This window comes from Hyperolius riggenbachi, chromosome 9, assembly GCF_040937935.1.
Source record: "Hyperolius riggenbachi isolate aHypRig1 chromosome 9, aHypRig1.pri, whole genome shotgun sequence".
In the NCBI taxonomy this organism is placed as follows: domain Eukaryota; kingdom Metazoa; phylum Chordata; class Amphibia; order Anura; family Hyperoliidae; genus Hyperolius; species Hyperolius riggenbachi.
In genome coordinates this window covers 248,431,420-248,456,508 of record NC_090654.1, presented here as the reverse complement: position 1 = coordinate 248,456,508, position 25,089 = coordinate 248,431,420, and the positions used below count along the sequence as shown (strand labels likewise).

General features: G+C 46.0%; 1 protein-coding gene across 1 annotated transcript in view; it reads right to left on the bottom strand.

Annotated features, from left to right (window-relative positions):
• The window catches only part of GPR132 (G protein-coupled receptor 132), a 35,558-nt gene extending 15,136 nt beyond the window's left edge, over window positions 1-20,422 (bottom strand). Inside the window, exon 1 of the mRNA XM_068252084.1 lies at window positions 20,337-20,422. The gene's annotated coding sequence lies outside the window, so the exon portion shown is untranslated. The remainder of the gene's footprint in view (window positions 1-20,336) is intronic.
• Between the last annotated feature and the right edge of the window lie 4,667 nt (window positions 20,423-25,089).

Here is a 25,089-nt window from a genome sequence, read left to right as displayed (position 1 = left end):
GCACCTGCGCAAGTATGGCCGCACTCGTGCCGGAAGAGGAGCCTGGCCCTTGTTTGTAATATTTGGAGGGCCCACAAGTGGCAACGGAGGACTGGAGGGCCTTTTGGCAGGCCTCATTAGGACCCAGAGGCTTCCCTCTTCTTCGGTAAGTATATGATTTTATACCCAAGCTTCGACACAGGAACACTTTAAAATGAAAATGTAATTTTTAATAACATTCAATTTCAAAAAGTATTGAATATGAATGTCAAACATTTTGTCACTTTTATGTGTATGACAGTGACACTTCCTTTGTTATGCCTATGTGCTCGTTTCATTCCTCATGTGGTAGACTTGTGTGAACACAGATCTATAGCAGGCTTATTGCTGTTGTCGTAGTTGTCAAAACGGAAGAGCACTTGTTTTGGCACCTATCCAAAGTGGTAGACGCTCCTCATCCGCCGCTCTCCTCCTTTCTCAAATGTTTTAGCAGAGCCTCGTTTCACGAACCACCCAAATGAGATCATCTTTATTCTGAGTTTCTGCAATGGGGGGAAACTGGAAGACCCTCCCTGACACCAGTTATGGTGTCAGCAGCTGGATTTTTATACATGTTTTCAAAAATTGACAACATACAGCCATGATGGGGCTGACACATAAAAGCTCATGAATTAGCTCACTTTGGGTTGTTTCACAAAATTCATCTCATCAATTATCTCTTTGTTGAGTTAGGTCACTTTATTTTGGTTTGTTGCTGCGCAACAACAATTTTTCTGGCAATTATGCAAGGTACATAATGCGCATTGTGGAAATAGCACAACTCACTGAGGCAGAATGGTGGTGCAACAGTCCACATGCGCAGACCTCCCGCATATGCGCAGAAGACCCCGACTTAGGCGACTGAGCCTGTTACTGGGGCTGAACGGCAGGCCACGGGAGGACGGCGAGGGACTCAGAATTGCTTATGGGGCTGGAGGAAGCCCCGGGTAAGTATTGCATCTTTCCTTTCAGCCGTCTCTGGTTTCCTTTAATACTTATATCCAAAGATCCTAAACAAGCATGCAGAACAGAACAGGTTTCTGACCAAAGTCTGACTAGGTTTGCCGTATGCTTGTTTTAGGTGTGTGACTCAGACACTACTGCAGCCAGACTGCAAGGCAATTGCTATTGTTTAAAAGTAATTTAAACATTTATGCAGCCTGGATGTGATCCTCATGTCCAGGCGGCTGCTGCGCACTTCAGCGTGCGATCGCCCGCGCACCCCCTGCTGCTCCCAGTAGCCCGGAGATCAATGAATGGGAACATGGTTCCCGTTCATTGATCTTAGTCCCCAGCAGAAAAACCGACGGCTTCTCACCAGAGGCCGCTGTCTTTCAGAAAAAAAAAAGGTTTCCCGTCCTCTAAATGCTTCCTGGAGGCGAGTTCTCACTTCCAGGATGAAAAAAAAATCTCACTGTGGCCATCTTGTGGCCAAATAGTAAAACTACATCTACACACATTTTTGAATAAAATAAACCCAAATTATTACATTTAAAATTAACTGTTTAACTCCCACACCAAAAATTACCCAAATAAATTTTTTTATGGAAAAAAAAAATACAATTAAAAGAAACATAAAGAGTCTGAACTTTTTAAATATGCATGTGAAGAGGGTATATTACGAACATTTTTTAAATTATAAGCTTGTAAATAGTGATGGACCCAAAACTGAAAAAATGCACCTTTATTTCCAAATAAAATATTGGTGTCATACGTTGTGATTGGGACAAAATTTAAATGGTGTAATAACTGAGACAAATGGGCAAATAAAATACATAGGTTTTAACTATGGTAGCATGTATTATTTTAAAGCTATAATAAATGGCCGAAAACTGAGAAATATTGAATTGTTTCAATTTTTTTAATATTCCTGTGAAAATGCATTTAGAAAAAAATAATTCTTTCTCTTTTCCCGTCCAAACAGGAAGTGGGCAAGTCTTGTGAGAAGAGATGAGACAACATTGAATACATTTGTTTTGGCTTAATGGGGAAGATATTGAACCTCTATCATTTTTATAATGATGTCCACTTCCTTTACATTTGAACCCTTGGTGTTACAGGCGCAAGAGGGGATTTGATTGCTCCTAAGTGGGGGCACAGATAGCAGTAAAATCCTGTGAATGGTTACAACCCTTCTCTATCTAAAACTGAAATAAACATTTTTAGGGAAGTTGGCTTATAGTATTACATGGGGCGGTTACTCTGTCTGGAGTATTTTGTGTGTTCAGTCGAAAATTATTCATACCCTTCACAAACTGTAAAAGTTTGCAATGCAAGTGGCAACTGGCAAGGCACATCCAAGTATAAACATGAATGTTATTTCTGTGTAAGTGCCCACCCAAATGCAAAATGTTTCCAAACATCAGCACGAATAGGTCAATCTGATAATGCAAGGGAGTTGTTTCTCAAAGGCAGCCACACCAGTGATTCTAGAAAAAAGCTCAGCTAATATGTGAAGGTTTAAGGGACGGTTGTATGCCAACAGTTTTTGAAGGTCCTGGATGTGTGTGGGTAAAAAATCAGTAACTTTGCATGAGGATATAGTTGAGGAAAGAAATTCAAAAGGAAGTTATAGAAGGTAGGGATGAAGGCCAATTTTGTGTTCCACCTTTTAATAACTTTCATTTGTCGCCACTGGGAATCATTCCTAAGAAAGAACCCAGTTTTTTTAGATTAGTTCATCACCTGTCATATCCAACAGGTTAATCTTTAAATGACGAGATTTCAGGAGGAAATGTTATCAGTTTCTTATGCGACCTTTGAGTCAGGACAAATTTTGAGGCCATCAGGAAAAAATTATTTATTGGCAAAGGCGGATATGAAACCAGCCTTCATATTGCATCCTATCCATCGTTCAGTGTTTAATTCATTAGGTCTTCGTTTCTTGACAAGGTTTCTAGGTTTCTTTTATCTTGACAAGTGCCTGCCAATGGGCTGCATCTTGACATGCAATTATTTTGAAAGTTTCTTGACCTTTTAGAATGGGTAGTGGTGGCACTCTAAACAGCACTCTATATTAAACTATCTAGACGATTTTTTGTTCGTAACTTAAAGTGACTCCCCAGTTTGTCTGCAGTTTTTGACATTTTTTCCAAAGTATGTTGAACATTTTGAGATTCCTTTTAGCGGGAGAAAAAACAGTGTGGCCATTGGCCAACAACCCATACTGAGTTTTTTGGTATTTTCTTTGATTCTGAAAGAATGGAGTTGAACCTTCTCGAAGAAAAGCTCAGTAAGCTAAAGAATTTAATTTTTTATTTTTCCTTAGGTGTAAGAAAGTGCTGCTAAAAGAGATGCAGGCGTAAAAATAGGGGCTGCAAGGGATGCAACCCAGGGCTGTTTCTGGGGGCAGGAGTGGTCGCAGCACATGAGGGGAGAGCATTGGCCACCCACAGGAGTGGGGAGGGGGCCCACTTCCCCCTCCCTCACCCCAGGCTCTCCCTTCAGTGCTCGCCCTTCCAGAATTGATGGCAGCAAGCAGGCAGGAACAGTGAATGCAGGCATACTTCCACATTACACATGACAGAAGTTCTTTGTAAGCACCTGACACCTGACACTACTTTCTGTTTATCAGGAAGTAGCATGAGGCACTGTTGCAGAGAAGATCGGACCTCTGTCACGTGGAACGCAGAAGAGGTATGTCCGCGTTCCCTGTTCCTGCCCACTTGTTACCAATTAATGCTAGATGGGTGAGCGCTGAAGGGACTGCCCGAGGTGAGGGAGTGGGTCCCCCTTCCTGCCGCTGTGGGTGGCCAATGCTCTCCCCTCATGTGCTGTGCCCCTATGCCTGGGACACCTAACTGGATACCCATACCTGGCTATACTGAGGGCACCTATACTTGGCTATACTGGGGGCATCCATGCCTGGCGATACTGTGGGCACCTATACCTAGCTATAGTGAGGGCACATATACCTGGCTATACTGTGGGCACCCATACCTAGTTATACTGAAGGCACATGTACCTGGCTATACTGTGGGCACCTATACCTAGCTATAGCGAGCAGGGCTGCTCAAATCCAGAACCGGGAGACATCCGGATAGTTACTATCCGGATATCTCCCAGTAAACCTATGCGGGGTGGGCGGGGGGGTCAATCTTACCTGTCTGACTTCTTCTTCGTCCGTCCCTCCGCTCCATGCACGTCATGTGATTACAAACACTTCCTCCTTTAACCCGGAAGGAGGAAGTGTTTGTAATCATGTGACCCCCGCTTGGACCGCATCGTGGGAGGCGCCGAAGACATCAGACAGGTAAGATTGATCCCCCCGCCCACCCCGCACAGGTTTACTGGGAGATATCCGGATAGAACTATCCGGATGTCTCCCGGTTCCGGATTTGAGCAGCCCTGATAGGGAGGGCACCTATTCCTAGCTATACTGAGGGCACCTATACCGGCCTATATTGGGGGGAATCCAAGCCTGGCTATACTGTAGGCACCCATACCTAGCTATACTGAGGGTACTTATACCTTGCTATACTGAGGGCACCTATACATTGCTATACTGTGGGCACCTATACCTGGAAATCCTGGGGGCAGCTATACCTGGGATGGGAGGTGGGGGGGGGGGGGGGGGCATCCAATGAGTCACAGGAGGGCCCAGTGATTTCTAGTTACACCATTATTAGGTTGTTTTGTTTTTATCACAAGACCTTTTTCAAGACGGTTGGTGGTGGCAATAAAAAGTCTAAAGTCCCCGATGGCTCACATTAGATTAACTCACGAGTTGAAGGAGGACCTGTTGGTGTGGGCACAGTTTTTAAATTCTTATAATGGCAGTTAATTGTGGCAAGAACAGTTTGTCATGGATGAAGTATTGGCCTTTCGCACAGACGCATCTGGCAGTATAGGTTGATATATAGGTTGATATTGGAATGGAAGACGGTTCTGTGCAAGATGGCCAGAAAGATGGTGTTTAAAGGAAATAGTAGGCAATATTGTATTTCTGGAGTAATTCCCAGTGGTGGCTGCTCTCTTTATTTGGGGAAAATAATTTGAAGGGAGGAGAATTATGGTTCAAATGGACAACAAAGGGGACAACAGCGGATTGCTCAGAAACAGCCTTATCAGTCTGCAGACAGACTGTACACATGCTCTACTATCGCTGGAACGCCCGCCCAGCGGGAGTGTCTGACGGACCCGTCGTTCCTTATAGTTGTGCGTGTGTACGCACCTTAAAGGGGAACTGAAGAGAGAGGTATATGGAGGCTGTCATGTTTATTTCCTTTTAGACAATACCAGTTGCCTGGCAGCCCTGCTGATCCTCTGCCTCTAATACTATTAGCCATAGCCCCTGAACAAGCATGCAGCCGATCAGGTGTTTCAGTGGTTCAGACTTATAAGTCTGATCTGACAAGACTAGCTGCATGCTTGTTTCTGGTTTTAATCAGATACCACTGCAGAGAAATAGACCAGCAGGGCTGCCAGGCAACTGGTATTGATTAAAAGGAAATAAACATGACAGCCTCCATATACCTCTCTCTTCAGTTCCCCTTTAAGACTAAAGACCTCCCCAAGAGCTAATTGGAGTGAGGTGTTAGCCAGCTAGAGTCCAATCAATGTGATGAGATTGGAGGTGTTTGTTACAGCTGCCCTGTCCTATAAAAAACATACCAGTTTGGGATTTGCTTTTCCCAAGAAGCATTGCCTGAGGTAAATTATGCCTTGCACAAAAGAGCTATCGGAAGAACTCCCATTAAGAATTGTTGACTTTCATAAAACTAGAAAGGATTATAAAAGTATCTCCAAAAGCCTTGCGGTTCATCAATTGTAGTAGGGGTGGATGAACACCCTGTAGAACATAACAAGCACAAATCTCCAGCACTATCTATACTGAAGAAGTGTTAACACTGCTGCCATCTAGTGTCCATTTACTAAAACTTTTTTTCCCCAGCATCCGGGTGTTCTCTATTAAAACAGCAAAGTGCTGGCATTCAATAGCCTTTCCCTATACATCGCCCAGAACCAAAATAGTGCCGCCAGTAGTTCCGGTGGGCGGCCCTTTGTGTGATGATGTCATCAATAACTTCCGGTACCGCCCCTTTTTCAGCAAGCATGCTGTTCAGACATTACAGAAGTTATTTAAAGTGGACCCAAACTAAAAATACAAGATTTCAGAAATAAAATCTATTTTCTAAATTATAATAATAAATAGCAGCCTTTTTTCAGCTGCATGATGACAAATATAAAATATTTTACATTTATTGGAGAAACCCCTCCCTTCCTTTCATATTGCCGGCAAATAATCCGGAAAACTGGTGGAGTAGGTGGTGTCCTGCAAAGGAGGAATTGCTAATGGCTGCCACCTGTATAAAACTAGTTATGCAAAGAGGAGGGTGAAAAGCATGCCCTGAAATGCTCATAGGCTTGAAGGAGTGTTTATCTTTGTATGTGTCAGAGTGGTGCAACTAAAAATTTTGAATTAAAAAAATGTTTGGTTTGGGTCCGCTTTAAGACAGCTCTGCAGAGCCCCCTACAGAGGCTCCCTATGCTAGATGATCTTTTCTATTTGGTAAGTGCTCTGACTCCAGGGGTGAGCCTGGGGTGCCTGGCACCTGGGTGCAAGATTTTCTCTGGCGCCTATGGGAGTGGTTAAATTAACCGCGCCCAACCACATAACCACACCCATGTCCTGCCTAATCACACCCACACCTTCCACCTCTTTACGCATGCGTGTGATACCCCATTCCTACCCCTCTTCCATGGGCTTGCTCCTGGCTGGCTTTGGCTGCCTGCAAGTCTGCTAGTCTCTGGACTGACTCAGGCTGAGAGGCTCTGCGAGTGCGATATAGTCACACATGCGTATTTATGGCTGCCTGCGGCCACCCTACTCTTGCTCGCTGTCGTCGGCTCCTCCCCCCCGCCAAGCCCAAGCGTGAGGTGGGCTGCCTGTATCTTTCCCGTTGCGCCGCGCAGCCTGCCAGTGTTGCCAACCTTTCACGTTATTTTTTACTGACAAATACCTAAAAATTTACTGACAAAAGATTATTTTTACTGACAAAATTTCCCCACTGAATGCACATAAGAGACTGCTTTTCCCCATGTAAATGCACATAACAAGAGACTGCTTTTCACCAGCAAATGCACATAACAAGAGACTGCTTTTCACCAGCAAGTGCACATAACAAGAGACTGCTTTTCCCCATGTAAATGCACATAACAAGAGACTGCTTTTCACCAGCAAATGCACATAACAAGAGACTGCTTTTCACCAGCAAATGCACATAATAAGACAGCTTTTCACCAGCAAATGCACATAATAAGACAGCTTTTCACCAGCAAATGCACATAAGACAGCTTTTCACCAGCAAATGCACATAAGACAGCTTTTCACCAGCAAATGCACATAATGACAAACAGCCAGTGTCCCCAGAATATATAGCCAGGGGGTATATGTGCCCAGGATATGTAGCCAGGGGGTATATGTGCCCAGGATATGTAGCCAGGGGACCTATGTGCCCAGGATATGTAGCCAGGGGACCTATGTGCCCAGGATATGTAGCCAGGGGACCTATGTGCCCAGGATATGTAGCCAGAGGACCTATGTGCCCAGGATATGTAGCCAGATGACCTATGTGCCCAGGATATGTAGCCAGAGGACCTATGTGCCCAGGATATGTAGCCAGAGGACCTATGTGCCCAGGATATGTAGCCAGAGGACCTATGTGCCCAGGATATGTAGCCAGAGGACCTATGTGCCCAGGATATGTAGCCAGAGGACCTATGTGCCCAGGATATGTAGCCAGGGGACCTATGTGCCCAGGATATGTAGCCAGGGGACCTATGTGCCCAGGATATGTAGCCAGGGGACCTATGTGCCCAGGATATGTAGCCAGGGGACCTATGTGCCCAGGATATGTAGCCAGGGGACCTATGTGCCCAGGATATGTAGCCAGGGGACCTATGTGCCCAGGATATGTAGCCAGGGGACCTATGTGCCCAGGATATGTAGCCAGGGGACCTATGTGCCCAGGATATGTAGCCAGGGGACCTATGTGCCCAGGATATGTAGCCAGGGGACCTATGTGCCCAGGATATGTAGCCAGGGGACCTATGTGCCCAGGATATGTAGCCAGGGGACCTATGTGCCCAGGATATGTAGCCAGGGGACCTATGTGCCCAGGATATGTAGCCAGGGGACCTATGTGCCCAGGATATGTAGCCAGGGGACCTATGTGCCCAGGATATGTAGCCAGGGGACCTATGTGCCCAGGATATGTAGCCAGGGGACCTATGTGCCCAGGATATGTAGCCAGGGGACCTATGTGCCCAGGATATGTAGCCAGGGGACCTATGTGCCCAGGATATGAAGCCAGGGGACCTATGTGCCCAGGATATGTAGCCAGGGGACCTATGTGCCCAGGATATGTAGCCAGGGGACCTATGTGCCCAGGATATGTAGCCAGGGGACCTATGTGCCCAGGATATGTAGCCAGGGGACCTATGTGCCCAGGATATGTAGCCAGGGGACCTATGTGCCCAGGATATGTAGCCAGGGGACCTATGTGCCCAGGATATGTAGCCAGGGGACCTATGTGCCCAGGATATGTAGCCAGGGGACCTATGTGCCCAGGATATGTAGCCAGGGGGTCTATGTGCCCAGGATATGTAGCCAGAGGGTCTATGTGCCCAGGATATGTAGCCAGGGGACCTATGTGCCCAGGATATGTAGCCAGGGGACCTACGTGCCCAGGATATGTAGCCAGGGGACCTACGTGCCCAGGATATGTAGCCAGGGGGTCTACGTGCCCAGGATATGTAGCCAGGGGGTCTACGTGCCCAGGATATGTAGCCAGGGGGTCTACGTGCCCAGGATATGTAGCCAGGGGGTCTACGTGCCCAGGATATGTAGCCAGGGGGTCTATGTGCCCAGGATATGTAGCCAGGGGGTCTATGTGCCCAGGATATGTAGCCAGGGGGTCTATGTGCCCAGGATATGTAGCCAGGGGGTCTATGTGCCCAGGATATGTAGCCAGGGGGTCTATGTGCCCAGGATATGTAGCCAGGGGGTCTATGTGCCCAGGATATGTAGCCAGGGGGTCTATGTGCCCAGGATATGTAGCCAGGGGGTATTTGTGCCCAGGATATGTAGCCAGGGGGTATTTGTGCCCAGGATATGTAGCCAGGGGGTATTTTTGCCCAGGATATGTAGCCAGGGGTTATATGTGCCCGGGATATGTAGCCAGGGGGTATATGTGCCCGGGATATGTAGCCAGGGGGTGATATGTGCCCAGGATATGTAGCCAGAGGGTATATGTGCCCGGGATATGTAGCCAGGGGGTATATGTGCCCAGGATATGTAGCCAGGGGGTGATATGTGCCCAGGATATGTAGCCAGGGGGTGATATGTGCCCAGGATATGTAGCCAGGGGGTGATATGTGCCCAGGATATGTAGCCAGGGGGTAATATGTGCCCAGGATATATATAGCCAGGGGGTATATGTGATCAGTATATGTAGCCAGGGGGTATATGTGATCAGTATATGTAGCCAGGGGGTATATGTGACCAGTATATGTAGCCAGGGGGTATATGTGATCAGTATATGTAGCCAGGGGGTATATGTGATCAGTATATGTAGCCAGGGGGTATATGTGACCAGTATATGTAGCCAGGGGGTATATGTGATCAGTATATGTAGCCAGGGGGTATATGTGATCAGTATATGTAGCCAGGGGGTATATGTGACCAGTATATGTAGCCAGGGTGTATAGGGTCCTCGTTTAGGTAGTGAGTGAGAGGAGCGCACCCAACCCTCCCCTCCTCCCGCCGCCGCCGCCGCCGCCGCCGCCGCCGCTCCCCCCTCACCTTGAAGCAGCTTCAGACCTCAATCAGCGGGCGACCCGACCAGTGAGAAGGCGCCGGAGTCCGGACGCACCCGCTCTATATGCGGAAGTGATGTCACTTCCGCATATCAGTGCGGCGTGCTAGGTCCTAGCGCCCGCCCGCCTGATCGAGGTCTGACACGGCGGCTAGAGAGAGGGAGGGAGGGAGCGAGGGAGCGAGCGCCGGCGGCCACAGGGGGAGAGCAGCGGCCGGGCGGCGCCTCTCAGAGGCAGGCGCCTGGGTGCCTTGCACCCGCAGCACCCGCCCAGGCTCGGCCCTGTCTGACTCTCATTCCTAAGTTCAGACCACCTAACGCTCCCCCTGCTGTTCACCCACCATACTCAAACTTAGCACAATGAAATACTGTGTCTTTTCTTTTAGTCTATTTGTAACCAGTCTATTTTTTAAAGATCAACTAGCGCTGTGATCGAATAGCTTATGTAGCTATGAGATACCACCTTAGTCCGACTTATATGTATATTTATATTCAATAGCTGGCCAAGTCCTAATTGTTATTTGTGTTTATACAAATTTATATTATGATTTTATGAGCGATATACTTTTACTATGGATTCTTAATATTACCAACAATGTTGATACTTATTATTTATTTTTATAATGCAGCGACTATTATTATAATTATTATTAAATTTACTCCCTGGTTCGCGGGGCGGTGCGGGCTGTTTGGCGTGGGTGTGCTGGGCGGTTGGCGCGTGGGGTGCCGTTCGCGGACTTTTGCGCGATTCAGGTGGGTCGCTGCGGGTTGCGCGCGCGGAGGTTCCGCGATCGCGCTGGTCCAGGGCCGGCCCTAGACTTTTTGCCGCCTGAGGCAAAATTTGAAAAAAACGCCGCCCCCCCCAGCCGTGGGTTGGGGGGGGGCACCGAGCTGGAGGGGTAGTGGGCAGAAAGGGGGTATTGGGCCTAGCGGTGGGGAGGGGGGTCGGACACCCCCCCCCTCCCTCGCCTGGGTCCCCCGATCTGCGCTCCTCCTCCAGCGTTAAGTGTCCGGGGTGCATATGATTAAAAGGTAACGGGCGGGGGACTCACTCACCTCTTCCGCGTTCCATCGTGCGCTCCACTGACGTCACTTCCTGCAATGCCGTCCACTCGCCCGTTGCCTCTTAATCATATGCACGCTGGTACTTAACGCTGGAGGAAGAGCGCAGATCGGGGGACCCAGGCGAGGGAGGGGGGGTGTCTGACCCCCCTCCCCACCGCTAGGCCCAATACCCCCTTTCTGCCAGCTACCCCTCCAGCTCGGCGGGCGGCCCCCAGCATCCATGGACAGGCGGGTGCTGCCCCCCCCAGATCTGCCGCCTGAGGCAAATGTTTCACCCCGCCTCATGAGCGGGCCGGTCCTGCGCGGGTCGTGGCGTTTTGCGCGTGCGGGGGTCCCTTGTATTAACTACAGAGGTTTCGTCATTGAGGTAAGCTACCTCATATCACTTTTCGATTTTAAGCTGATTTTAGATGCTTTTATTACATCAGGGCGCCTCTTTCCCTTTTACGTGCTTGCGGTTCATCAGTCCACAGTAAGACAAATTGTCTATAAATGGATAAAGTTCAGCCCTGCTGCTATTCTCCCTAGAAGTGGCCATCCTGTAAAGATGACTGCAAGAGCACAGCGCACAATGCTCAGTGAGGTGAAGAAGAATCCTAGATTGTCAGCTAAAGACTTACAAAAGTCTCTGGCATATGCTAACATCCCTGTTAGCGAATCTATGATACATAAAAAAAACTAAACAAGAATGGAGTTCATGGGAGGATACCACAGAGGAAGCCACTGCTTTCCAAAAAAAGAAAACATTACTGCACGTTTAAAGTTTGCAAAAGAGCACCTAAATGTTCCACAGCAGTACTGGCAAAATATTCTTTGAACAGATAAAACCAGAAGTTGAGTTGTTTGTAAGAAACACACAACACTATGTGTGGAGAAAACGATGCACAGCACACCAACATCAAAACCTCATCCCACCTGTGAAGTATGGTGGTGGGGGCATCATAGTTTGGGGCTACTTTGCTGCGTCAGGGCCTGGATGGATTGCTATTATCGAAGGAAGAATGCATTCCCAAGTTTGTCAAGACATTTTGCAGGAGAACTTTAGGCCATTGGTCCACCAGCTAAGGCTCAGCAGAAGATGGGTGTTGCAACAGGACAATGACCCAAAGCATATAAGTAAATCAACAATAGAATGGCTTAAAAAGAAGAAAATATGCCTTCTAGAGTGGTTCAGGCAGAGTCATGACCTCAACCCGATTGAGATGCTTTGGCATGACCTCAAGAAAGCAATTTACACCACACATCACAAGAATATTGCTGAACTGAAACAGTTCTGTAAAGAGGAATGGTCAAAAATTACTCCTGACCGTTGTGCACCTCTGATCTGTAACTACAGGAAACTTTTGGTTGAAGGTGTTGCTGCCAAAGGAGGTTCAACCAGTTATTAAATCCAAAGGTTCACATACTTTTTCCACCTGCACTGTGAATGTTTACATGGTGTGTTCAATAAAAACATTGAAACATTAAATTATTTGTGTGGTATTAGCTTTTACCACTTGAGGACCATACCACACCCGCTAGTGACTAGGCTATTTTTTACTATTTAGGCCACTGCAGCTTTAAGGCCTCAATACAACTCAGCACACAAGATCCCCCCCCCCCCCCCCATTTTCTGCCCACCAACAAAGCTTACTGTTGGTGGGCTGTGATTACTCCTGACATGTTTGTTTTGTTTTATTTTATTTTTTTTGTTTTTTTTACTAAATAATTTTTTATTATTTTTTTATGGGCCGCCATACTCATCTCCCCCAAACAAAAACACCAGTCCCCTGGCAGTCCCGCTGACCACCTCGGCAGGCAGTATCCAAATCGCACTCACCTACCCTTCCTGCTGACAGGCACGGCGACCCGGCAACCAGAACCAAGGGAGACCCCAACACGCACACCCGAGACAAGCACGCAGCCAACCCCGCCAGATCCCCCACCGAAACGACTGACCTGCATGCACCTTCATGGGCAAAAAGCACCAAAGGCAGTGGATTATTGTTATTATTATTATTTCATATCCACATTATTTAAGAACATCTAACTTTTTATCAATGTTAGATCATTTATTGCTGGTATCTGATTGAGACTTCTTGAAATAAGTGGCCTGATGCATTAAACATCTTTACTGTCTTTACCACCACTATTATAACATATTTAGCATTTAACACCTATAAATAGCATTAATGTAGCACTCAATTCTGCATATAAGTTAACTCATTAAGTTTGAAAGCATGATTCATAATGGCTTTTCAGCTTTATGTGGCTGTGCTTTTCCATGTAAAATAAACATTTTTTCCGCTCTGGTTTATTTGTTTACAGTTAGTTCCCCGAAAATTTGAGGTCATCTGAAGAGCAACATTGTATCTGGTAGTAGAACAAAACGGTACCTCCACAAGTATCGGGGTCTCCCCCAACTCCAGCCACCAGCCCACCACATCTGCCAGCAAGAAAAGCGAACGAGCCCCGTATGTACTATACCTAAATCACAAAGCACCACATTCTCTACTGGCAGGCATGAGAGATCTTCAAAATCCCCTTGCCTAGCGTGGTTCATGTAAATGAGAGACAAGGGTTTTATGGTGGTATCTGGGGTCACCACACCAGTTCAGCAAACAGATGAGCACTTTCACCGGCCAGTAAGTAAAAAAGTCTTCCTAAAAACTCCTTACACATTTGCCATAAGCGGATTAACAGGACAGCCAGGGAAACGCACACCGTCCCAGAGGAAAAACAGTCCAAACATATGTCTCTCACCCTGAACTGCACTCAAAGGGACCCCAAATACCCAGAGGGATACGGGCAACCCCCTCCAAAACAACACCGGCCGGCCGTCAGTCCCGACGATCATCCCGGCCGCAGCAATGACCGAGCCACATACCTGAAACAAGCGCGTAGCCAAGCCAGCCCGGCCTCGCCAGAGCGCCCGACCCGCACGCCTACCAAGGGTCTGCGACCAAAAAGCACTAAAAAACACAGGACCCGCAGGATAGCCAGGCAAGCTGGCACTATTCCAAAAGGAGGAAGCCACCCCCCCCCCCCCCCGCAACCCAGGCCCCCTTCAAGGTTAACCATAAGGGACAAGGTTAGACATTAAAGTAGGGGGGGGGGGGGTAAAGATTAAGATCAGAGGGTGATTCTGTCCAGTGAGAGGTGTTTTTACCGCTTGAACAGGATGACATACGCATCTATCCAATTTAAGAGCAGTGTCCAGACTCTGCTCCACCCTCTCCTATTTGTGTCCCTTTAAGGCGCATTACCTGGAGAAAAATCCCAAAAAACAGGTGGTCAAGATGATAAGTCGCGTCAAAGAGATAGACCAGAGACTTTGCACCGCCTACATTACTCCCCAGTGTATCAGTCACCTAATCCTCTTCTGAATTTGTAAGTTTTATCAGTAAATTTTTCCAAACTTGTCTCCGCTACTTTTGTCTCCCTCCCTCTTCGTCATCGTCATTGTCTCCTTCCTCTAGCGTTACCTCAAGGAAGGAGCTCATCTTATCTATCCAGGACCAGGTAGCAACATTTGGAATCTCCTCTCCCTTCCAACTGTCCAGAATCAGAGCTTTGGCAATCATTGTCCCAATTCCTTTTATTATCTATCTCTCCTCGTTAGTATCTACAGAGTCAAAGATGCCAAAGATTGTTACCTCTGCGGTCAGATTGAAGTTTTTGCCTACAAATTTTTTCCCAAAGTTTTTAATTCCCTTCAATACATTTCTCAAAAGAGAACATTTCCACCAAACATGCATATTATCCCCCCCGCCCCGTCCTGCAGCGCCAACACCTGTCACTCATGCTTTTTACCATGTTCTTATGTCTCACTGAGGTCAGGTACAACCGTGCTACCACTTTGTATTGTATCAGGTGTAGTCTTTTATACTGGATCTTACCCAACTCCCTCCAGATCACCTGCCATTTTTACCACCTGGTAAAGAAAGATTTTTCTTGTGAACACATCTCTAGATTTAAGGCATCATAATACAGTGACAAAAGCCTTTGGTTTGTTAAATAATAAAATATTATTTTCTAAAATACTTAGGTCTGATTCCTTTATTTTTTCTTTCTGTCTTTTTTGTAGATAATTCTTGGCTTGCGTTACCCCCAGCAACTCCTATGTGCGTGATACTCTAACACAGGGGTAGGGAACCTATGACTCAGGAGCCAGATGTGGCTCTTTTGATGGCTACATCTGGCTTACAGACAAATCAGTAGGGGTTGGTTCACTAAGCTACACTGCTCAAGCAGCGTAGTTTAGTGTGGCAGCGCAAGTAACATTTTCAAAGTAGGCACGCTACTCTACTACTGTGTTATGAACTACTAACTTACTCGCGCACCCCTCCCCCCCCCAGGGCCGGCCTTAGGTTTCACAGCGCCCTGAGCGTTACCAGATTTTGGTGCCCCCCCCCTTCATCCTATTCGCAAGCGCACGCACACACGCACGTACGCACACACATGTGCAAGATCCTCTTTTAGTCTATATAGGCAGATGCCCCCTTTTGGTGTATATAGGCAGATTCCCCCTTTAATGTATACCGGCAGATACCCCCTTTAGTATATATAGGCAGATCTTTTTTAGTGTATATAGGCAGCCCCCCCCTTTTAGGGTATGTAGGCAGATTTCTCCCCCCCCCCCTTTGGTGTAAATAGGCAGATCTCCCTTTAGTATATGTAAACAGATCCCCTTTTAGTGTAGGTCTCTCTCTGATCAGTGCGCAGCACAGACATCGTCTGTGAGCGAGGGGTGGCGCTACTGGCACAGACAGCTCACACAGACTCAGCAAGAGGCAGCAGCAGGTTCCTGGAGTCTTTGCCCCCATCACCCCCAGCAGCACCAGGGGGCAGAGCTACCACTCACAGCAGCCACAGATGGACCCGGAGCCCGCATTCAGCAGGTAGAAATGCTGCCAGGCCCAGTTGAATGCACATCACGTGCGCCCCCTGGAAGCCAGCACCCTGAGCGGCCGCTCCGGTCGCTCAGGTCATAGGCCGGCCATGTCCCCCAAAACTAACAGCTGCTCCAATTGTCCCACTCTGGATCCTGTCAGGTCCAGTGACTTTGTAGGACGAGATCCCCACACTGATTGGCCCAATAGGCTGCCTGTCACTTGACAGGCAGCCTGTTGGGACAAAGTGTGGGGATCTCGTCCTACAAAGTGAATCAACCCCCAAGTCAGCTAGCTAATTGTACAAGCTGAAGACGTGTCTGACACTTCCGCTACCCGGAGGATCAACAGTATACACATCACTATGGCAACAGGGACGTGAGCCCTCTGCTGCGCATGCGCACTGTGCCAGTTTGAAACATATTGTATGGCTCTCACAGAATTACATTTTAAAATATGTGGCGTTTATGGCTCTCTCAGCCAAAAAGGTTCCTGACCCCTGCTCTAACATAGTTGAGATTACTGGATTTTTACAACCAGTTAGGTTGATAATTCTTAGATCAGGCTTTAATTTATTTTTGATAAACCACCCTCAAGGCAAAAAAATATCTAAAGCTTGCCATGCAAACCACGATTTTGATCACCCAAATGCGCCCCACCAGCCAGCCATCGGGCTCCCTTTGTGCCCCCCCCCCCCCCCCCCAAATGTTTTTAAACTGGAGCCTCCACTGCAGGTTGGATACTTACAGGAAGAATTAGAGGGGCAGTGAACTCATTTAGAGTGACCTGGAACCCCTCCTGTTTCAGGGCCCCATAATGGATTCTATGGCTTCTTAGGCTGTTACTACACCCTTGTTTTGTTGGTAGACAGCTGAAAAAGCCTGAACAGGTCCCATGTGCAAATACATGTGAAAAACAAGTGTAGCTGTTTTCCACTACATGCTGTAACGATCGGTGTAACACAGAGAGGGTCTGATTACCCGTGATCTGCAGTATCACAGAGAATGCAGAATATACCCGATTATTGATGATCTGCAGTATCACCGATAATCAGATATATCTTCTAACCTCTGGACACCTGAGAGATGAGAGTGTTTGGTGCAACAGTAATACTTTGAGGAAAGCACCCGTGGGATGGGTGCTAGACAGTAGGAGCTACTGTTAAGGATTAGCTTCCTTCCACAGGCCTGATGCTCCCCAAGGGGCGGAGCCAGGCTGAGACAGTGGGAAGGACAGAACGTGAGTAACACCAAAGGTGGAGTGTCACTGACAGGTCTGTGAACTATCTCCTAACAGGAGAGATAGTTCTCGAGGTCGGACAAGCCAGGTCGTTAAACACACGGACAGATAAAGTACAGAGACAGTAGGCAGATACAGAATCCAGAGACTAGCCGAGTTTTGGCAACAGAGAATCAGAAAGACCATGTACAAAATCAGAGATCAGGAGAATGGTCAGGAATGCAGAAGGTCATAACAGATAATCAACAATGCCTAAGCTTGAGTGTGAGCTCCAAGATTCTCACACTCCAGGAACAAGCTAGATAATACAAATAATGCAGATGGTACAGAATCCTAGACTAAGGTGTGAGTTCCATGGCCGTCAACACCTTAGAAACTGGTCTAGATAACAATACAAATAGTAACAGAATTCCTAGGCTAAGGTGTGAGCTCCGTGATCATCAACACCTTTGGAAACTGACTAATACACACAGATACTGACAAGGTCTGAGTACTACCACGTAGTGATCGCAATGCCAGACACCAGAGAAATGACCAGCGGAATCAGCCGCCTCACTCTGAGTATTGGCGGCGGCTTTTCCGCGTTTTCTCACACATGCGATTTTGCTGCATTTTCCAATCACATGCAAATCGGAAATGCAAGAACATCAGCAAGATAATGAAAATCACAAGAAACCTTTTTATTCCAGCGTGAATGCGATTAGATTTTGCCTGATCGCAAAAGTCCTGCATGCTGCATTTTTTTCTCCCTATTCCCTTTGTATTCCTAGCATTTAGTGAAAATCGCTACAAAATCGCATCGCGATTGCATTTTGTAATTTGTAGTGGACACCAGCCTTAAAGAGACACTGAAGCGAAAAAAAAAATTATGATATGATGAATTGGTTGTGTGATACAGATACTTACTAGAAGATTAGTAGCAAAGAAAATATTCTCATGTTTTTATTTTCAGGTATACAGTGTTTTTTCTAACATTGCATCATTCTCTAATATGTGCCCAGGGGCAAATCCAGGATTTTCAAGGGGGGGATTCCTGAAAGGTTTATTAACACAACCCCCCCTCTCTCCCTCTCACATACGATGTATCATGCGATCGATATGCGAATCAATAAAATCCAACATGTTCGATCAGGGTTCGATTCGATATGCATTCGTCATCAACGCAAATCGAATCTAATCCTGATCGGATATGTTGGATTTTATCAATTTGATCAGCGATCGCATGACAAATCGTATGGTGTAGAAGATGGGGCTGGGCAACACAACCCCCCCCCCCCTCCTCTCTCCCTTTCACATATGGAATGGCTTACTGGCTGGCTTCCAAACATCCCCTCTGCCCTGCCTCTGAGCCCTGGCTGCACTTGCCTTATCCAGTCAGACTCGAGAGAGCACCAGCAGCAGTACTCTCCTCTCTCCATGGACGCATACTCTGACGTTCAAAAGCCTTCAGGGGGAGGAGCGCGGCCGCTGCGGCTGGATGGCGTGGTGACGTCACGTCAGAGCCAGGAAGGTAGCCATGGAGACCTGGGACGCCATCACCGCCGCCGAGAGGTAATGTATCTCTGCGCCGCCCCGCCCTCTCTCATACCGCAAGTCAGAGTCTGAGACCTTTGGCGCACACATGAGCAGGCGGCAGCTGCGCTACAACATCCGTGGCTGCCGCTGCTCAGATTCTAAGTAGGCGATGCCCATTATGATGGCTGAATACTTGGCAGCCCCACTTCCGTTCTCGGTGCAGGGGGGGGGGGGGGGGGTTTCCAGACACGTTTTTTACAGAGCAGGCTGTGAACTATTGACCTGTCCTCTGCTGGCAGAGAAAAAGAAAATCCTTGACTGAAAGCTCAGATAACAACCTTCAGAACTCAGAGCTCTCTGCTACTTGGAAAGTCGTAGAGCTCAATGGCTTTTTTACATAGATATCAACTAGAGTCTCTTAACTCTTCCTGTACTGGAAACAACATCAGACTTATGACTCTGCTCTTAATGTTTTATTTCTGAGCTGTACTACACATACAAATCATTATATCATATTTTTTTTTTTTTGCTTCAGTGTCTCTTTAAGACTCCACATTGTTTTGAATGTGGATTTTGGGCTGATTGCAGTGCAAAGCGCAACTGCAATTGAAGAAAAGCAATGCGATTTTGTGGTTTTTACTGGCAGCTACGGACACCGGGAGAATGGAAGAAGAAAGGCAGCATGCAAGAACAACAAGACCAGTATAAAACATGCCCAGCATTATTTTCTATTATTTTGTTTTCCCTTGTGGGTTTTTTTTCTTTAGAAAATGCAAACGGATTGCAAAAAGCAGCATTTCCCCCTCAGTGTTTAGGGAGGCTGACTGGGGGGAGTGTGTATTTTTATGAAGGGTTCTCCACTGTTGTATTATTATTTAGTATTTAGATAGCGCCGACATCTTCCGCAGCGCTGTACAGAGTATATTGTCTTGTCACTAACTGTCCCTCAGTGGTGCTCACAATCTAATCCCTGCTATAGTCATGTGTCTATGTATATATCGTGTAGTGCATGTATCGTAGACTGGGGACAATATAGGGAGAAGCCAAATAACTTATCTGCAGTGGTGTAGCTAAGAAGCCGTGTGCCCCAGTGCAAGTTTAGCATTGGGCCCCCCAAGCACGCTATAGATAACTATTGATACAACACACCAAAACCAATCAAGGACAACCACAGTGTCAGAGATGCAAGAAGGGGATGGGAAACTGTGTGTTAATGATCTCTACTATTCAAATCAACTATAGAAGTGAATATTATCAGCACAGGACCAATAAAGAGCTAATACTGTGTTTCAGGGGTGGGCCCCTCTAGCTCAAGGGCCCCGATGCGGTCGCTACCTCTGCACCCCCTATTGCTACGCCACTGCTTATGGGATGTGGGAGGAAACCTGAGTGCCCAGAGGAAACCTGCCCAGACATAGGAAGAGCATACAAACTCCATGCAGGTAGTGCCCTGGCTGGTATTCGAGCTGGGGACCCAGCGCTGCAAGGCAAGAGCACTAACCACTACGCTGTCATGCTGCCTAAGCGATATGAAAACTTCAATAAAATTCTACTGTTAAAAGAAAAAACAGCCCTTCATCTGAAAGTCTTGTGAAATCTGAATTACATGCAGCCTCCTGGAACACAACCTTGTCATTCACTGAGAACGCCCTGTAGTTCTATAGCAGGGTAAAGCATGTGTAGGCAGGGGAGTCTGGAAGCCTCCTGAGTATAATAATAGGATACTACAAGGTGCACAACATGAAACATGCTCCAGATTCATCCACACGCACAACATCAGGTAAAAACTGTTTAGAAGTTTAAGACATACCTTTTTAGGGAGCGTGGAGCAATTCCAGTCTTGTTTTGCTTATATTCTCCCCGAAGAGTTCCTCAGCATTGTTCTTACACTTCTCAGATCCGTTAACATAACAGGAAGTTTCAGAGCGCAGCAGACGTATTGAATCGTACTCAGAAGCCCTGCGGAGGATGAATAGTACTTTCCACTTTGTCATTTGTGGAACTTTCAAGTAATAGTTTCTCTGAGCGCTTCTCTGTGAGTTGGTCTTCAGGCAGCGAAGCTGAGAAGTGCCGCCAGCTTACGCTGAAAGGAGTAGGAGGAGGCTGCCATTCCTGATCTGACTTGAGGAATTTTTCATATACTTACAAAGAAAAAAAAGAGTGAAAATTAAAACTAAAACTAAAATCAGTAAGGCTGGGTGCACTTTCTGTCATGTGCGATTTTTTTTGTGTGTGTTTTTAATGTATTTCTACTGCGTTTGCTTTTTTCCGCAGTTGCATTTTTGAAGCGTTTTGCGTGCGTTTATATGCGTTTGCGTTTCGCATATACATATATTTGTATGCGTTTTTCATGTGTTTTCAACTGCGTTCTAATCACTCGGAAGACAACAGGAAGCGGAAATACATTACAATCTTTTTGTCTTAAAAAATTGCAAATAAAAACGCATGAAAAACGCATACCATTGCGTTCCCATTGACTTTCATTATGTGCGTTTTTGACGCGTTCCTGAATATTAGGCATCAAAACCTGCGTTTTTAAAAACACATGTTTGAAAACGCATAGAAAACGCATATGTATATGCCTTTTTTCCTGTGGCCCATAGACTTTCATTAGCGGCAAAAACGCAGCGTTTTCCGCAATGCTTGCGTTTCTGCTAAGTGTCCACCTAGCCTAAAGGTGGGTACACACATCAGATAAAAGTCTTTGGAAAATGAAAGATCACAGACCAATTTTACCCCCTTCCATGTAGTATGAGAGCCATACTCTACACAGTCTATTCTATTGAGCTGAACTCCCCATCAGATAAAAATCTTTGCAAGATGCTGTACATAAAGATTATTATTATTATTTTTTTTTATTTATATAGCGCCAACATCTTCTGTAGCGCTCTACATAGTACAAACAAATAATGGGGAACAAATATATATGAGAAGTAAAAGACACTGTACAGTCATGGCATTGAATAGAATAAATACAAATACATACATAGTTGATGTGTAGTAGGTACATGTACATATGTTAAAATTACAGCTGAGAAACACTAGTAGGAGGTCCCTGCCCTTGCAAGCTTACAATCTAGAGCAGGCATGGGCAAACTTGGCCCTCCAGCTGTGAAGGAACTACACATCCCACAATGCATTTGCCTTTATGAGTCATGACTGTGGCTGTCAGACTCCTGCAATGCATTGTGGGACTTGTAGTTCCTCTACAGCTGGAGGGCCAAGTTTGCCCATGCCTGATCTAGAGGGTAGTGGGGAGGAAACAACAGGGAAGAAAACACAGGGGTTAGTGGGTGAGCCAGTGTGCCTTCAGAGCTGCCTACAGCAGTACACATGCAACAGATCAGTATCTGCAAAAGATCTGCTCCTGCAAAATGCATTCATAGTCTATGATATCTGCAGAGCCTCATACACACCTTGTTTAACTGACATTCATCTGCAGATCAGATCCACCAGGATGGATCTTCAGATCTGCAGATAATTGTCTGATCTGCAGATGAATGTCCATTAAACAAAGTGTGTATGAGGATCTGCAGATATCATAGACTATGAATGCATTTTGCAGGAATGGATATTTTGCAAGAACGGATCTTTTGCAGGGATTGATCTTTAGCACATACTGATCTGTTGCATGTGTACAGCATCTGTGTGTGCAGCATCTTGCAAAGATTTTTATTTGATGGGGAGTTCAGCTCAATAGAATAGACCGTGTAGAGTATGGCTCTCATACTACATGGAAGGGGGTAAGATTGGTCTGTGATCTTTCATTTTCCAAAGACTTTTATCTGATGTGTGTACCCACATTAAGACATCAGTGAAATCCTGAGATCACTTCTCCCATGGCATTGTAAACACAATAAAGCTGTGATTGATTTCACACTTAATGTGTTTGTCTTCATTTGTTCGAGAAATCTGATAGAATTTCCTGTTTTTAGTTTCAAAGACTTTTTTATTAATTAGCAATAGAATCATACAAAGCGTACATTAGAAAAAGATACGAAATTATATATGCATTTAGCTCACAATACAAAGCATATAAAGCTCATATGTATATTGGTAACACATGTAGAGTCAAATATTGGGGACTTTACAAAGTAGTAGGACTCACGGTCATCATAGTAGATCATTGTCCTTTGTTAGTTTGAACTAGAGTCACTGGCCATTAATGCCATCTATAAATGATGGGAGTAGTTAGAGCCCCAATCGAAGGTGCTATTGATCTAATGCTTGGTATGAAAATAAAAATAACTAGTTTAACTGAGACAAAACTTTCTGTGCTGCTCACACCAGGACACCCCCACCCCAATTATGAGGTATTTCATAAAAAATGTAGATCATTGAGACTCAAAACTGTTGTAACGTGCCTCGAACCCCAGGTGATAGAGCATGTTGTATCCATGGCTGCCATATCTTGTCAAAGTGGAGGCTCCTGTCCCAGAGGTTAGCCTTAATTTTTTCATTTAGCATAGTGGTGTGGATGCGGGTGAGTACGCATTGAAAAGAAAGAGTCTGCTTAAACCAACATGATGCAATATAGGTCTTAGTTGCATTCATAACAAACTGTATAAGCTTATGCTGGGAGTGGGATAGCTTATCAGGTTGAAGACCTAAGAGGCAAATTGCTGGATCTATTTGTAATTGTAGTGAGAGAACAGAATTGATCTTAGCAACGACTTTCCTCCAAAGCTTAGCCACTATGGGACAGGACCACCAAATATGGCAGAAGGAACCTGTGAGAATGCATCTTCTAAAACACAAGTCAGACCGGTCCGGGTAAATTAGGTGGATCTTCTTGGGAACCAGATATGATCTATGTAGTACTCTCAAGGCAACCTCCATATCCACTACACAGAGACTCCCCTTTGAGAGAGTATCAAAACATTGTACCCACTGGTCATCGGACAATGAGACATTGATATAATTTTCCCAATCAATCTGGAAGTGGAATTTTGTATTCTGGGGACTGGAGTTAAAGATTGAGTATAGTAGTGATAAAATGCCCTTACGCAAAGGGTCTGCCAGGCACACAAGTTCAAAGGAGGTTGCCTTGATTTCCCGACCAGGCCTGGTTAGAGATGCAAGGAAATGATACAGCTGGTGGGCTCTAAAGGACTCGGCAAATGGAATATTATGAATTTCACATAGCATATTTTTAGTTGGAATGACACCTTTCATTAGAATTCTATGAAGGCTTGTCAAGTCCTTCCGGGCCCACCAAGTAAACGAGGCCCTGTCAAGTCCAGCTGGAAAGTCTGGGTTTCCCAAAAATTCCACCAAGCGTGAGGGTAGCGATTGGAGGTTAAACTTATATCTAACCCTCTTCCACATCTGTAGGGAGTGATATGTGAAGGGGGACATCATCTTTATTGTGTTGAGGCCCAATCCTTTTGACCACAAAACCCCTCTCCAGCTCATAGGGTATAATAGGTTATTTTCCAGGTCAACCCAGCGTGGTGCATGAGTTCCAGCATAAAGTGATGGTAGTACTGCAAGCTGTGCTGCTAAGTAATATTTGTATAGATTTGGGACAGAAAGGCCTCCCTCTTTTTTGTGGAGCATCATAGTGCTTTGTTTGATTCTTGGTTTATTTTTGGCCCAGATAAATCTAAAGATCTGAGTCTGGAGTGGGGCTAGTGATCGTTTAGGGACATCAACTTGGAGGGTGCGAAAGTAATACGTAATCTTGGGCAGGAGGGTCATCTTTACAGCTGTGACACTACCTGCCCAAGACACATTATAGTTCATCCAAGAGAGTAAGAGGTCGTTAAGTGCCTTGAGTAGAAGAGAATAATTCCACTTGTAGATTTGAGAGGTGTCACTGGGTATGTGTACTCCTAGATACTTTATGTAGTGTGGTCTATACTGAAATCTGAAGATGCCACTCATGTACTCACCCATACCCCTGGGAAAATTGCTAAACATAGCTTCCGACTTGTCAAGGTTCAGCTTAAGGCCAGACATTGTCTCGAATTGTTTGAGAAGTTTAAGTAAGTTAGGGATAGATATGACTGGGTTTGTGAGAGTCAGGAGGACGTCGTCCGCAAATAGGCTTAATTTGTATTCGGCTTTCCCCATTGTATAGCCTTGGATGTCAGGGTTATAGCGTATCGCCGCTGCCAATGGCTCCATTACTAGAGCAAATATGGCAGGCGATAGGGGGCATCCTTGGCGGGAGCCTCTCCGTATTGGTATTGGAGCGGAAAAGGTGCTCAGGAGTTTTAAACGCGCATGAGGGATAGAGTAAAGTTGTTGTATTAGGTGGATAAAGGGCCCAGACACACCTGCTTTAGTAAGGACATTTAACATGAAAGACCATGAGATTGTATCAAAGGCCTTTTCAATATCTAAGGCTAAAGTAACCAATTGGTGGCCTGATTTGGAAGCATGGTGCAATATGCCAAGGGTTTTGCGAATGTTATCCGCTGCTTGGCGGTAGGGTACGAAGCCCACCTGGTCCCGTTGGACCAGTGCTGGTAGGAGTTTATTGAGGCGTGTGGCTAAAATACTAGTCAGGATTTTATAATCTTGGTTAAGGAGGGCTATGGGCCTATAGTTTTTAACAC